General features: G+C 44.6%; 1 long non-coding RNA gene across 1 annotated transcript; it reads left to right on the forward strand.

Moving 5' to 3' along the window:
- The first annotated feature begins 4,324 nt into the window (after positions 1 to 4,324).
- Positions 4,325 to 14,713, forward strand: LOC131378515 (uncharacterized). Its single transcript, XR_009207659.1, has 3 exons — positions 4,325 to 4,445; positions 7,773 to 7,925; positions 14,280 to 14,713. It is a non-coding gene; the product is annotated as an uncharacterized LOC131378515 (long non-coding RNA).
- The last annotated feature ends 1,057 nt before the right edge of the window (positions 14,714 to 15,770 follow it).

The raw sequence follows: 15,770 nt of genomic DNA on the forward strand, positions 1-15,770 counted from the left end.
TCATTAAAATACTCAGTAACCATCATTTGTTCCACTCAGGGTATCACAAAAGTTATTGATTAGGAAGTTTATAGGAATTGGATGTATTTACAGAAATGTGTTTCTCTTCCTTCTTGTTACTTTGTAGCATGTTGGTGTTTTCTTAAAAAAATGCAGAGGAATTATGTTGTGCATTATTTATGGCAAATACTCCCTACTCAGATCCTGAGCTAATGGGGATAGCACCATTAGAAATTTTAAACTATTCAATATTACGTTTCACTTTTCAAAATGAACAGCTTTTTCCTAAAAAGTACATTGGAGATAATGAGGGAAAAGCCAAGCAAAAATCATAGACATAATACATATAAAAGAGTAAAAGCTTTCTGGTGGATATTTATCAAAATCTTTGTTGTTTGAAAAGCAGGATTTTTTTTTTTTTTTCTTTTCCTCTCTTTACTTCAGCACTGCAGAACTTTCCCCAGGTGGGATTCAACAGCTTTTTTTACCTTATAGCAGCACAAATTCTTGACTCTGAGACTGGGCAGTGTTGGGTATCATTTGTTATAAATCCTTGAAAGTGCCTGGCACCTACAGAGGGATCCACTTGGCCATTAATGAATTAATTTCTCTAGCAGGGGCTCAGAAACTTTTCACTGTTCACTAACAGAGAAAAAAATGCCTCACCTTGAACAGTGAATTCCAAGAGTGTGGGAGGAGCTTTCCTCCCAAAGCCACAAGATGTAAATCCCTATTTCCAAATGTGCAGAGCTGCAGAGTTCCTGCAGCACTCGCTGAGACTGGGGAGGGACAGGAGTGTGGCGGAAGGTTTCATATGACTGGGGTGGGATGGACTGCTGGAAGTGGAGAGGAAAGTAGGACAAGGAATTCTCACCCTCTGATTACTCTGATCTGGCATGTTTTTAATCTCTTGGAAGGAACGGGAGAGTATAAGCCTAGAGAGGATTACTGTGGTAGTTTTCTGTTACTTGTGCTTTTTAAATGTAGGCTTAATGTTTAAAGTGCCTTACCCTGTCCCAAATATCCCAAATTTTGGCACGCTGTTATTTCTGGATCTGGCTCCTATGCAAAATCAAAGATAGTAAAATTCTTTTAGCGTATGGATGAAAACTCAGACTGTGGGTGTGGATCTGTATCAGCCAGATCTCTGACTGTGATCCAAAAACTCCTCCAGCGGAGTGCCTGTGCTGCGGATCTCCGGGCAGGAGGTGTGGATGCAGGTGCCCAAGAATCCCTGACTGCCAGCTCAGCACACAGCTATTGTTACACCAGAATATGCAAATAACTGGGGCTGATTTCAGTGTCACTTCTGGGAGCGTCTGTGCCAGCGGCCACAAATCCTGGATGCTGCATGCTAACGTATGGCAATGTGGAAAAGGCCGGTTGCTTTCAGTGGAAATCATTTTCCAGCCTTTATTTCCTGCAGGCTGACAGGATCCACTGTGGCAGCACCAGGGGGATGCTGGGCACTGCTCAGTGAGGGGCTGGAGAAAGTTAATGACTAAAAGTGACAAAACCATCTCCTTTTTTAGGGCTCTTGTCCCTTTTCCAGTTACTTTGGGAAGGTTCTTATATTGCAGTGCTAAACCCATTTTCACCAGTGGCCTGAAAGCAACAGATGTCTGAGTGTTGCAGATTATTTAGACGGTTTCTTCCTAGTTAATAACCGCTGAAGCATCAGCACAAGGAAAATGCAGAGTTGTGCTTACCGAGGCTTAGGATTGAGATTCAGGGTCCACAACTGGAGTTGCAAGAATTAAGCAGAAGTGATTTTTAATGAGGAATTGCAATTGGTTCCTTGTTCCCTGGCAAACTGAAAAAGACACAAAATCAATCAAAACTCATTGCAGATTATTCATCTGACTTGGCTGGGTTTAGCACAAACAGCCCTTCAGGGCAGCAATAAAAGGCCTTTTGCTCTGAGGGGCAGCAGAGCCCTGAACCCAAAGCACAGCTGAGTTAAAAAGCTCCAGTTTGGGTGTCAGGTCCTTTCCCACCCCATGTAACCAGACATTTGTAACTTCCCAGACTCTGCAGGGAATACAGTGGGTGTTTAATGCAGGGGAAAAGTGCAGGAACCATCAACATTTCACACCCAGTCTTAAAAAAGGGACTGAGCTGAACTGGGAGGATAATGAATCTTCAGATGAGCAAATGTTCAAATCCTGGAGCAATGTGCCAGTGAGACAGAGGTGTAGTGAACTCCTTAGAGGTGGTGCAAATTGGCACAGCTTCAATGGAGCCCACAAAAATCCTGGCCCTGGCTTTATATAAATATACAGTAATGATCTCCCTCTCTTCCTTTTGGAAGCTTTTATCCTCAAAAGCCACGTTCCATGTGAACTATCTTCATTTCCCCCCCCCCCCCCCCCCCATTTTAAACTACAGGCTCTGGCCTCTCTATTTAACTGCAGCATTTTCTATCAGAAAATCAGGCAGTGCTTTCTAAGGGTAGATCATGCATTGAATTCAGCTGTCACAGCTACTTGTGCTGCCTTGGGTAATTGGTTCCTCACAAATCTTTATCTAAAATATAAAGGCAAATAACTGTTAAAACCCTTAACCTAAACGGAAGCAGTAAATTAGCCCACAAATTTCTTTTACTGCCGCGTTTTGCTTGGATTTACTCAGCCCATAAATCAGAGCTGAGCAGGGAAGTTAGCAGGGTGATGGTCACTAGGGCTGAGCCTGGAGCTGTTAAAGCTGAGGAGGCTGAACCAGGAATGATCCAAGCTCTCCTCCACACAGGGTCTGCAGGTTCTGCTGCTTCCTCAGGATCACAGGACTCTCTCTCACATTTTAAACACTTGTAGGATTGTTTCAGGGATAATTTTTTAACTGTAGGATGGCAGGAGGTTGGTGGGGGCCCAGCTTTCTCCAGTGAGCATGGTTGGAGCCACCACTCAGACCACAGGACGGCAGGATCTGGCTTCCTCTTTAGCCCCTTTGATTTGAACTTTTGTGCACAGAGAAGTGCAGGGAAGCAGGGAAGGAAAAGGACAGGAAGAGCAAAGGAAATGATGGCTGAATGAATTGTGGGGGAGTCTCAGGCAGGGCAAGGCAGAGGGCTTTGCTGGGCTGAGCCTCCTGTCTCCTAAAGAACGTTTCCAGGAATTGTCCAGTCCCCAGACTTTTAAGCCTTGGGAAAGCAAAGATTTGGGCTGTAGATACTTTGGTGAGGTCAGTTGCTGGTTCCGACTCTGAAACTGCTGTTCGATTTGTGCTCTCAGTGCAGGGGGTCCTTGCCCCTTGAATCTGACTGCACTCCGTGTCTGACAAACCAAGTGATAAAATCCCGGGGCAATAGGGATTGTCTTGTAAAGGTCACTCGAGCTCCCAGGTGCTCTTTCAACCTGCAAGGCTGAGGAAATCCATAAAGTAAAGATTTGCTTCTGGTCCTCAGTGCTGCTGGCTAAAAGCATTGCTGGGTTCGTGGAGCTGCACAAGGAATGTCACGGGCTGTGGAATTTATTCACCTCAGGGCCACTTCTCAAGCCAGCAGCAGCCCTGTAGGTGTGTGGTGTGGCTTTGGCTGAATAAAATGTGCTGAGTTCCCCAGGTGAGTCCTGGAGAAAAGGACAATCCAACGCTGCCAGGAATGAGGGACTCGGCTGTGAGAGACTGGGAAAATGGATGTCTGGAGACATTCTGTGGGGCGGGGCAGGTTGGGCCTCATCCTGTTCCACACCCCATTCCCAGAGCTGAATCCCAGCCTGGCAGCATCCACCAGCCCCTGGCACAGCTGAGGCAATCCACACCTGTCCCTGGAGCCCCACTCTGGCTCCTGAGGGGGCAAATGCCAGGGGCTCCCTCGCAGGGGGAGAGCCAAGGGGTAATTAGGGCACCCATGTTGGCCCTGTGGCCTCTTGCAATTCCTGTCAGCTGAGCACTGCAGGAACCCAGGGGCTGGTAGCTATGTGTGTGATTTTCTACATATTTTCTGTCTTTCTCTGTCCTACGGTGACTGTGTATCCCCCAATCGTCTGTTGGGTGCAAAGGGGAGGGCAAGCGCGGTTTGTTTTTCCCCAGGAAAACTCTGCTCATCAAAGTGACCTTGAAGCGGGGGAGTTGGAACACTGCAAGACAAAAGAAGCTCTGTTGTTTTTTTCCCCAGCAGTTAGTTAGTTAAGTGCTAGCGTAGTTAGACCCTGCAGAATAGCTGAAGCTTTTTGCTTTTTTTTTCTTTTTTTTTTCTTTTTTTTTCTTTTTTTTTTTTTTTTTTTTTTCCCCTCCATTTTTTTTGTTTTTTGCCCTCTCATCGAAACTGTTCCAACCTCTCCAGACCAAGGACCTGGGGAAGCACCGGGGGCCTCCACAGGGGACCCACCCCACCAAGACCAGCCCCGCACATCTCCTTTTCTCCCAGCGCCAGCGGAGACAGAGCAGCGGAGGACACTGACTATCTTCAAGAGGAGACCTTCTTTCTTTAAGTTTGTTATCCCTCCGTAAGTGGCACGAAGCTCTTGTCATCGGGTATTGTGCTGGGAGTGCTTTGCCTGTTTAATAAACAGGTTTTTTCCACTACTCTCTGAGGAAGTCTTTCCCCGAACCAGTTGGGGGTTGGGAGGGGGCCCCATGGGAGGGTTGCTCCCAAAATCTGCCTGAAACCACCACACTCTCCTTCTAATTCCTTCTTCTTGGAATTTTTGTGTAAATCAAAATGGGCTTAGTTCGCTAAGTGAATGCTTTCAGAAGCGTTTTATGTTGATTGAATGTTGCACTAAGCCTTTTGCCACAGCTCTCTGGTTTTCTGATGTTGCCAGTAAAGTCCTTAGCGTTGTTTTGACCTCTTCAAAATATCTTGTCAGTATTTCTCCCATGTGTCTTACTCAGAGTACAGGAACCATCGCAAGTCCTTCTAAAAGCCTCATCAGGTGAGTTTTCTGGGGCCTTACAGCACCTCAGTGGATTGAGGATAGTTCCAGGTAGGACTAAGTTCTTGTTGGAATATTGCCATGTTTTTTAAATACTGTACTGGATCTATGTTCTTTGTTATGGAAGTAGGTCAAAGAGGGTTTTTTTCTGGCATTTTCCCCTCTGCATCTCTGTTATATTTTTGCAGTCAAATTCCTCTTTAAAGTACTTGTCAATTAAAAAATCAGGGCTTTTGTTCTTATACTACACCAGCACTTGGAGAACAGGGTTGGGGTGTTAAGACCTGAATTTGTATTTCAATAGTATTGCTTGAAGATGAACTTCAGAAAACTCATGGTTTTTTCTGGACCCTGAGTGCCTTGCTCTTTACAGCAGCAGTTCTGAGGTTTTTAGTGATGTCTAATAGCAGATTCTTAGACAAATTCCCCCAGTTTAGCCAACAAACATTTTGTAATACCCATAGGTAAGATGAAATAACTGGATTTTCCCTTTCTATCCTGGGGCTGGATTTTTGCCTCCTAGAATTCAAAATATATTTTCCTCAGAGGGAGCTGCTATTTCAAAGTTCAGTGAAATTACGACACCAGCTCTTTAAAACCTCCTTGACATCAGTTTGTAGTGGATTTTGGTGCTAACTTGGAATGGTCTCCATGGTTCCCAGTGTTGGTCCCAGCCTCAGAATTCCTCGGTGATGTCAGAGCATTTGTCAGTGTGTCTCCCATGCCATGTAAATTCTATATAATTGTAGTGTTTTTATTCTTTTTATGTGGGAGAGAGATTAGGAGAAAAGCAAAGCAGGCTCAAGCTTAAAAATGAACAAAATAGTTTTATTAACACACACTAAAAGAATGAAAAAAAAAAAAAAAAAAAAAAAGAAAGTTGAGAAAAAGAAAACCTAAACTAAAACAGAATGAAACTTTAAAACACTTCCCTCTCTCTACAAACTATTAACTTTCTTATTAAACAACACAGAAAGACACAAGTTGTGATTTTCAGTCAGTTTCACTATTTAAACAAAATTAGGAGAAGAGTCTCTCTAGAGTTTCATGAAGACATTTGCCACAAGACAAAATAGTCCAGTGGCTCCCAATGTCACACATCTGCTGCTGCCTGGAGTTTTTGCAGACTGTGATGTTCTATCAGCAGCCCTTTTCTTTGACTGACTATAAGCTTCTTAGTGGATTTGGGGTACTGTTTACAAATACTTCTCCTAGTCTAAAATCATCTTCGTCTCAAAGGCTGAGACCTCCTTTTAAGCCAGGAGCAGGGACTTCAAAGTTCTCAAATCTCAATCACATCAGTTCTCAGTTTTGATTAGAATTAGCATTCTCCCCAACAACACCAAGATGCTACAAAGAACACTCTGTTTCTCCATAGTTTACCCCAGAGAGGTCCACTTAAAAATGTCCACTTCTTCCATCCTATTCCAATAATATTGTCAGTCCTTTCACTTCTAATCCACTGACTTTATGCGGTGTCCTACACACCCTCTGTTTTCTTTCTTCTCTCTCTCAAGGAAGGGCTGCGCTTTAAAAGTCCCATGTTGCTAGGAAAGAGTTAACTCTGCCCATGCCTGCAGCGGCCGTGTGCTCCCTGCCCCGGGCTGTGGAGATGCAAACCTGTGCCCACAGCGGAGGCTGGTGGATGTCCTCTCTTCCACCCCTCGGTCTCATCCAGGGCAGCCCGGCTCGGAGCTGCCACAAAGCTGCAAACACGTGGCATTGCTGAGCTGTTCTCTTTTCTCTCCCGCCGGCAGCCGGGAGAAAAGGGCTCAACCCAGGCTGCTCCCGTGTTGGCAGCAGCTCCCGGAGACCCGGCTGAGCCTGGCCCTGACACCCAGACAGCAGCGAGTCCTGACCCGGGCCCCCCGGCTGCCCACGATGTTAACATTATAGCCATTTCCACAGAAAGAGAGCGGTCTGTCGGAGATGAGAGTTTTAAATGTCCTTTCCAAAGCCGCATTGGCTCTTCATTGGTTAAATTAGCTGCCAATATCTCGGCTAGCTTTCCGATAGGTCCCTGTCCTCCCCCCCCAAAGCAACTCTAAGATCCTGCAGGGAATCACATTATACATTTCTCTGTAACTAAAAAAATAAAACTGTGCCAACGCATGGTAATAATGTATAGCATTAGACTGGTGTGAGGTGTGATTATGTGAGTTTCTGTAACTAAAGCATGAGATGAAGAAGTCAGTATTTAATTTCTTCACATTTCTCCAATCCTAACACAGAAAACATTTTATACACAAATCTTTCAAGTACTTCTGGCTCAGGTTCTGCATTTTCCCTTTTGTCTGGGTTCTGAATTCCTACACACCAGCCCTGGTCAGCCTGACCTCCTATTTCTGCCACCTGCGCTCCACAGTACAGATTGTTCAGGAATACTTGAGCAGAAATTCTTCTCTATAAATTCATTGCTTATCAACACCTGAAATGTGTTGCTCTTCTTTGTGAGTTGTAAATACTTTTAAAAGCCATTTTGCCGTTTATGTTCCCTGTGTGCTTGTTCCAGTGCAGATCTGCTGTTTGTGTTCTCCAAGTCACTTCTTCTGCTCCCGCGCCTCAAGCATCAGCAGAGCAATTGGTTGCGGCAGTCTCAAATTCCTCTACAAACTTGGCCAAATCACTGGATTTTTCAGTGTTCTGTTTGTAAGCTGTGAAATGGCACCTGACTTTTCCCTCATGGTACTTTTTTGCCTTTTCAAAGCAGTGTGTTTGCTGAATTATAAGCTAAAGCTTATTAAAAACAGTAATCATGGTCTGAAATTGCTTGTGACCTGCACATTCAGAGGGCGGGGCAGGGCAAAGCTGCTCATTGCTTTGCTACAATTTCCTCTAAATTTAAGCCTTACATTAATTTCTTCGGGTTAACTGATTTCTCTTTTCTTTGTTTTTCAGGAATGACAGACCTCCTGCAAGTCATGTTGGGGTGTTCTGGACCAGCACTGCTGCCTGTGCTCCCACACTGCAGCTGCAACGGGGCTGTCCCTCACTGTTCTGCTCCATCTAGACCATTCCCGGCTGTGCTGAGCAGGACAGAGTGCTCTAAGGGTGAGTCCTGACCAGCTCCCTGTGCCATGGTTCCCACCTGAAAAGTGATTAGAAAATTGTTCCTTCCCTCTCTTCTTTGACAGCAAAAAAAATGTTTGAGGTTGTTTGGGGGTTTCCAGCGGTTTTTGTTTTTGTTTATTTGTTTTGTTTTGTTTTGCTTGTGGGAGTTTCCCAAGGCGGCTCCACACAGGGCTGTAGGAGAAGGAATCCCTCCCTCTGGTTTTGCGCAGTCCTTGCTGAAAACCCCCCAGTGCTTTATAGACTAACTAAAACGAATTCTATTTATCTTTTAATTGAGCCCCTTTGAGAAAGCAGCTGGTGTGTTTATGGATATTCATTACTTTTTCAGTGCCCTCTCCTGGGTTTAGCTGGCTCCTTTTTATGGCACATGCATGTGGTTCAGCAAACCCTGTTTTCCTGTCACTCCAGAGCATGTTCTGGAATGGGCCAATTCCAACTGCCTGGATCGGGGAGCAGCCTTTGGCTGGGAATGAGAAGTGACACGTTACTTGAGAGCTCTTGAGGGGATGCTTCAGCGTTTGTACCAGAGATAGTTTATGGAACCTCACCTCCCTCAAAAGAATTAACTTAATATTTATTGTGTAGGAGACTTTGAGTGACTTGGCTGGTGAGGGTGGGGAGATGCAGTTATTTTGTTTCTGTAGTGTATCAGAAATGTTCTTACATCCTTTTCCCTGAAAGCTCTGGGTGTTGGAGGCTGATTGGTCCCGCTGCTCCCCAGAGACCAGTTCTTTCTGGGAGTGTCCACGTGGACATATCCAGTGGGGAACAGAAAAATAGTCTGGCTCCTCAGGTTGAGGGAGAGGCTGGTTCTCAAGTAACCATGGCAACCAGGCTGTCACTGGGAGCATCAAGACATTTACATACCAAAAATAAAAAAGCCCAAACCCACAACAGACATTACCGCTTCAGCCCGTTTGGAAACCTTACCCTCGGTTTTGTTCCTCGGGGGTGCTGGCAGCAGTGGCAGGTAAGGAGATTTTTCCCTTCTCTATCTCCTGCATCAGCATCAAACATTGTTCCTGGTGATAAACCTAATAATGGCTTCCAATTAAAAGGGGATATTTGAGTTTCAAGTTGGAGAAACACTGAAGATGATTTTATGTTCACCTTAAAAAGTTTCCATCTGTCACACACTTCCCAACCCAGTGTGCTCACATCAATATTTATAACACCCAGCCCAGTGTTTTCACAGAAGAGCCATTAATACAACATATCAGCTCTGGTGACAAGTTACATTTTATTGCTGTCAACAAACAAAGATGTTCTTTGTCTGCAAACTCCCCTTTTTTCAATCAACTGTTTGTTTTGAGTTTTGAAGGAAATGTGTAGATGTGCTTTCCAATGTTTTCTGGGGGGGCTACCAGGGACATGAGAGATGGAGCTGGTAGGAGCTGATGGAAGACACTGATTAATTTTCCTAGGAGATGAAATAACAGTTTTGGTGTAAGATCTTTGCTTGGGATTATGAAACTCATTAAATTCCTAAGGAGAACCAGGGAACTTCAGAAGGTGAGTCTCCAAAATAAAGATTTAATTTTGAAAACACCTCAGAGTATTGCTCCGGTTTAATTCCATTTGTACTTTTTCCCACTGTAACGAGGACAGGGGCCAGATCAAAGCAATAATACTTGGGAGTCTCATGTCACTGCATCGTGGAGGCACTTTGCACTTCCAGATGTCCCTGTCCTGCTCACTGGGGCATCCCTGGGGCTCTGCCACAGCTCCTCACATCCCTGCAACTTGACACGAGATCTTACAGGAGCCCTCTGGAAAACCAGTGTGTGGATGCACTCTAGGAACCATGTCACTGTTTATTTTTATTCCCATGTCAATGAGTCTCTTCAGAGACTCTTCAGCATCTATGGAAATAAGAAACTTGATGTAAGTGGCTCTTTTTTTTTTTTTTTTTTTACAAAAACCAGTTTGAAAAAGGTACTCATGCCATGGGATCTATTCAGTTCCAATGGTTTTAGTTGGATTTAAGCAGCAGTAGAAGAAAAAATGGAGTATCTGTACCAAACCTGTCAGCTCTGCAACTGGTTAATGAAACTGATAACTGTGTAATGATCCTCTGCTAATACCTGATGTTTAAACAACTTAAAATCTGATAAAATAGCTCCCTTTTCCAGGCCTTGTGGAGCTGTCCAGCTGCCAGATCTGTTAAGGCAGCCAAATGACCTACACACACCTGCTATTATTCCTTACCACAGGCTCTGAGGGAAATGTGAGAGCACCTGGGAATAGTCCTGAGCTTCCATTGAATTTTGGAGCTGATTACAGAGACTCCCATTTCTCAGAAGGAAGAGTGTGTCATCCTTGGTGTTCTGTCAGGTTCTGTGTAATTGCTCCTTATTAAGAGCAGCCCAGGCACGAGTTAATGTGTATGGACTCCACAATCCATCCAGACCAAGCTGCATCCCACGGCTTGGGAGGAGCCTGCTGCAAGGCTCAGCCAGGTAAGACCTGAGAGATCAAAGCTGCAGAAAAACCAAATGCAAGGTGGTCTCCCCATGAGGATAAAGGAGCTCATGTTTTTAATTTTCTGTCACAAATTCCCTCTCTCATTCTGCCATGTGGTGCATTTCTCATCTCATTTGGAAAAGCAAGGAATAAATGGAAACACACCCAGAGCTCAAAACACTGTTCTGACAGTTCTGGTGATGGGAAAATGATCACCCTCAGCTGTGCTCACTCATTTGTATCTCCTTTGAAGGTCGTAGCTTTGAGTATCTCTCCGAACAATGCACGGAGCGGTGACCGAAGTAGGGGGGAAAATTCTAGACTAGGATCAAAATGTGGAACTATTAAAAATCCTCTCCAAACTCCTAGAGTCCATAGCTGTCCATATACAGACTGTGGTTGTAATTCGTGTAGCCTGAAGATCTAGCAGGTTCATGAGCTGTGGTTCCAGCTAGTGTAGACTGGAGGCATCTCAGTGGTTCATCCAGCTCTGGCTGACTTTAGATGGAGAGCTGGTGACCTCCCAAAAATGCACTGGGGATCCCAGCTTTACTGAGCTCAATTTTAACTCCCACGGAATCTGAAGGCATTGGGAGTGTGTGGCCAGTGCCCGATACGGTGACACTCAGAAATAAAACAAAAACAAAAAAAAACCAAAAAAACCATAACAAAACAAACAAACAAACAAACAAACAAACACACAAACAAACAAACAAAAAAACCCCAAAGGGAAATCAATTGTTTTTATCTCGTCTACTTTCAGTTTTACAGCACCAGCATGGGAATGTTGCATTTGTGCTCTTCAGCTGGATGTGCCATTGGATATTTTGGTTATCAGTGTGGAAAAAAGGCAGTTTGACGTAATCTACTGACAAAATAATTTTGAAGGTGTTTTTAATGTCTTGCTTTAAGAAAGAGAGTGGCTGAAGCTTGGGTTCAGGTAGAAAATCCAATTTCCTGTCCTCAATGGCAATACCAGTGTTGTAATTAGACCATGAAGGACAATAATAATTTTAAGGTGTATGTGGGTGGAGAAAAAAAAGGAGATTGAAATAATCAACATGTGAAATTTGAACATGTGAAATCATAAGTGAACCCAGTTTCCTTGGCAACTTCTACTGTGGAGTCTGAGTATCCCTGAGAATTTCAAAGAAGCAAGTGGGCAGCAGGTACTTACTGGAAATGGGAATGCTTTTGAGGGAGAGAAGTGGGAAACTCTGGTTCAAACCTGTTTTACGTGCAGTTTTGTTCCTCCCATCAAACTCTGTGTCATTGTTTTCACTTCCCTTTGAACTGCTGGTGGCTCCTTTCCCTGGTAGTCAGGGATATGGCAACGGGAAGAGCCGTGGATATGTTTGTTGAAGTCCCTTTTTTTTTTTTTTTTAATTGGCAAACTAAATGGTCATTAAATTGTGTTGCATAAATAGTTAGAGCAGAAGAGAATTTGGTTAGACATAGACCACAACCAGGCTGAAAAAGCAGTAAAAACTTATTTTGCTTTGGTGTTTCACGCGCAGCAGTCCCTTCAAACAGGCTCTGGGCTGATGTCTTCATCAGTCCTTCTGCTTCCAAGCATTAAATCATCACAACTGAAGCATCAAAGACCTCACAAGGCTTTAAAAAAAGAGGAAGCGTTGGGTTGTTTGGCTTTCCCCATCCATCATTTCAATCTTTGCATGATATTTTCAAAGATTTTCTTTTTAATAAAAATGGAATTGGTCTGCAATCCCATGAGAGGTCCTTTCATGAAGAAAGTAAAATTGCAAGACCCTAAAAATCACAAGGAATGACAATGAAGTTGGGTTACAGACTTAACTGGCTTTAATTGGAAAAACAGCTACTGGAAAAAAGCAACCTCAAATGTAGCTAAACAATGCGGGTCAAAGGGAGTTCCTGAGGAGAGGGGTAATGGCTATAGGGGATCAGGAAAGGAGCAAGGGATGTTTAACCCAAAAGAGGAAAAATGGAACAATTTGCTTTATACCTCTCTACATAAATACAATTTTATATATATATATATATATATATTTGTATGTCTATATAAATATATACATACTATTGCCCACTGCAAATCTTTTTAGATTTCTTGTACCAAATATCATTGTTGGGATAAAAAGTTTAAAGGCATCCTTTAATACTCTCACTTCCTTTGCCTTTCCTATCTGTAGTACCTGCAATAAAAGTGGAGTTAATTCTGTTTCTTGTTTGGACACACATTTTGATTTGACCACAGGAAGCTGCCACAGCACTGTTGCTGGAGGGTTTTTTTGGATGAGTATCCCAGTATACTTCCCAGGTGCAAAATGCCCTCTGGGACCCAATGCCAGCTCAGGCCAGAAGGGCAGACTTGGCACATGGGCTCAAAATCACTGCTCCGTAGTGATTGTTGACAGCAGCGAAGCCTCTACAGGAGCTGGGTGTGCTGAAAAGGATAATTTAATGTTATTCTAGAGAACTGTGATCAGTGCATCCTTGATACAACCAACACCAGATGTTAAACAACGGTGCTTGTGAAGTATTTCTTTAGTTTCTCCAAGGTGCTGGTACCAGATCTAATGCCAGCTGCTCATTTTAATATGAATGCTTCCTGGGGTGTTAACTCAGCCTAATCCCCTAAAATAGCCACTTTTTAACTGTAATTTATATGTGACCTTTGTGAGCAGAGTATCTGAGAACAGACGTTAATGAATTCTGTCTTTTCTCACCAGTGTGAGGCACTGAAGTAATAATCTCTGGTTAGAGAAGGGAAAAGAGGGCACACGTCATGTCCAATATTTTAGTCTGCGGCTGAGCTGTGAACTAAACCCAGCTCTCCAGAGCCAGGCTCAGAGCTGAAGCAAATAGGTCACTCTTGCTCTCACCAGACCATCCGTGGGAGGAATTGCAATGCACATTTAAAAAGTACTGCAAGTTTTTGAATCTAGGATCCAAATATTCCCCTGCAGATTTTGTCTTCATTGCTCTTCCCCCAGCTCCCAGGGTGGTTGTGTCGTGTTGTAACGAGTGCCAAGGTTCTGGGTTTGCTGGGGGAAAGCAACGCTTGGAGCAAAGACAGCAAAGGCTTCTTCTCTCCTGAAACAATTCTGTGCAGCTCTGGGCCAGGGGAAATGCCTCCCTCATGACAGAGCCAGTGCTGAAACACTTTGCACAACCTTCCCAGTACCACTGGGGCTTTGTTAACTTGTGAGAACATTTGCAAATCAAGTTCAAATGATTTTGCTGCTCCCTCCCCATAGCACAACCCCCTCCAAGGTCATCATAGAGCATCACATGAGGCATGAGCCTCCTCCAGCACCCTTCCTGCTGGCATCACAGCAAAGTGGGGCAGGACCTACAAGGCACAGGGGTGCTGCTCTTCCCTTCTTTCACTTCACCGTTTCCAGTTTTCATTCCTCCTGCTTCTCCCTTTCCATTCTTCTTTCTGTTCTTCTCCCATCTTCCATCTGTCTTCACATCAGTTTTTATCCTTTCTTCCCTTCCATCTCTCTGTCCTTCCTCCTTCTGTTCCTCTCTTTACATCTATTTTGCCTTCTCTCTTTGTCTATACATATTATTCCTTCTACCCTTCCATCCTCTTTTCCATCCTTCTGGTCTTCCTTCTTCCCTCCACTTCTTCCTTTTGCCCATGCTTCCATCCTTCTGTTCCACCAGTCTTATTTCCATCTGTTGGGGGTTAGGTTTATTCCTTTATGCCTTAAATAATTTTTCCCCATAAGTTGCTAAGAGATAAAGTGCTGGTGCTTAGATGGTGCTCGACCCACACAAAAGACGTGGCCGGGAGGGGGAAGATCACACGAAGTTTGGGGGAGGGAAAAGGACAGGGCTGGGGGAGCTGAGGATTTTTTCTTTTTCTCCTGCTCTCTGCATCAGAGAGGATGGCCAGGCTGCTGCTTGCTGCGGGAGGAGTCCAGTCAACGGAAAGTCCGGTCCTGGGAATTCTACCATCATCTGCTCGTGTGCCCAGGAACTCGGGGCCCCCTTTTGTCTGTTCTGCTGGAGCTGGGCCAGCCCTGCCCAGCCGCCGCAGTTTCTCCAGCACTGCTCCCTTTGCCGGGACACTCCGTTACCTGCCCAGACATTTCCCCCTGCCTGCCGGGGACATCCTGCCTTTCCAGCCACCAGCCCGGGAGTTTCCACCGTTCCAGCTCGGTGCTCTCGGGGTCCCAAGAGATCAGATTGCCCCGGGCTTTGTGAAAACAAAGCCCCTCGAGGTTCCTGGTTCTGTTTAATGTTAATGCTGTAGTTGTTGTTGTTTGTTTGCCTTGTTATACTTACTAGTAAAGAACTGTTATTCCTTTCCCCAGAGCTCTGACTGAAAAACCTCTTTAATCTTCTAAATTATAATAACTTGGAGGGAGGGGATTGGAATTCCCCATTCCTAGAGAGGCCCCGCCCCTCCCTAGCAGGTACCTGTCTTTCAAACCAAGACACCATCCATTCTTCCTTCCCTCTGTTTGCTCTTTAATGTCCCTTTCTGTATCTCTTTCCACCCATTTTTCCTCCTTCTATGCATTCTTTCTTCTGTTTGTCCTTCCTTCCTTCCTTCCAGCTGACTCTCCTGCCTTTTTTTTCCTTTTGTCCATCCACTCTTAAGTCTGTCCTCCCTTCCATCCATTCTCACCTTTATATCCCCATTACATATCAAATCCATATATTTATAGTGGATAAAACTGACCCTTTCCTGGCCAGCAGCAACAGATCCCCATTCGTGTTCCATTTGGGGGCTTCCGTGTGTCCCTCTGTACTTCCATCCTTCTGTCCCTTGTCCATGTGCTGCCTGGGGCAGCTAAAGGGCTTTTCCCGCTGCTGCATGATGAATTCCATTACCACCATACAGAGCACACATGGAGTAAGAAAGATTTGAGTTTCATGCAGAGACACAAGTTCCATGCTATGATGCATGGCCTTTGCTCAGCTCCCAGTTAACATCCTGTGTAACTCCCTACCAGCACCCCAACTGTCCCTCTCCACATTCCTCTCTAATGTGGCTCAGGTGAGGGGAGAGCAGCATCGATAGTGTGGATTCACGAAATGTGTGCTTTTGGCAAGAGCCCCAGCAAGTATTGCTCCCATCCATCTCCCATTACTGTGCTGACACCTTCAAACGGCAGCAGCCTTTACAAGCTGTGTTGAGAATTATCCTGCACCTGCTCGCTGGAATCGCTGTGCATGTGTTTATCCTTTCCTGCTCCCACCTTTGTACCACGCTGATTTGCCAACCAGGGGGAAAAAAAGGCATTTATCGACACAACACCATTTTGTGCAGCACTCCAGCAATTCTGAATGGATTCTGTTTGGATCAGATATCTAATATTGCTCATCCAAGAAAGACAAAAACGAAGGGCCCAGGGGTGATAATTC

Source organism: Hirundo rustica, chromosome 3 (assembly GCF_015227805.2).
Source record: "Hirundo rustica isolate bHirRus1 chromosome 3, bHirRus1.pri.v3, whole genome shotgun sequence".
NCBI classification, from domain to species: Eukaryota; Metazoa; Chordata; class Aves; order Passeriformes; family Hirundinidae; genus Hirundo; species Hirundo rustica.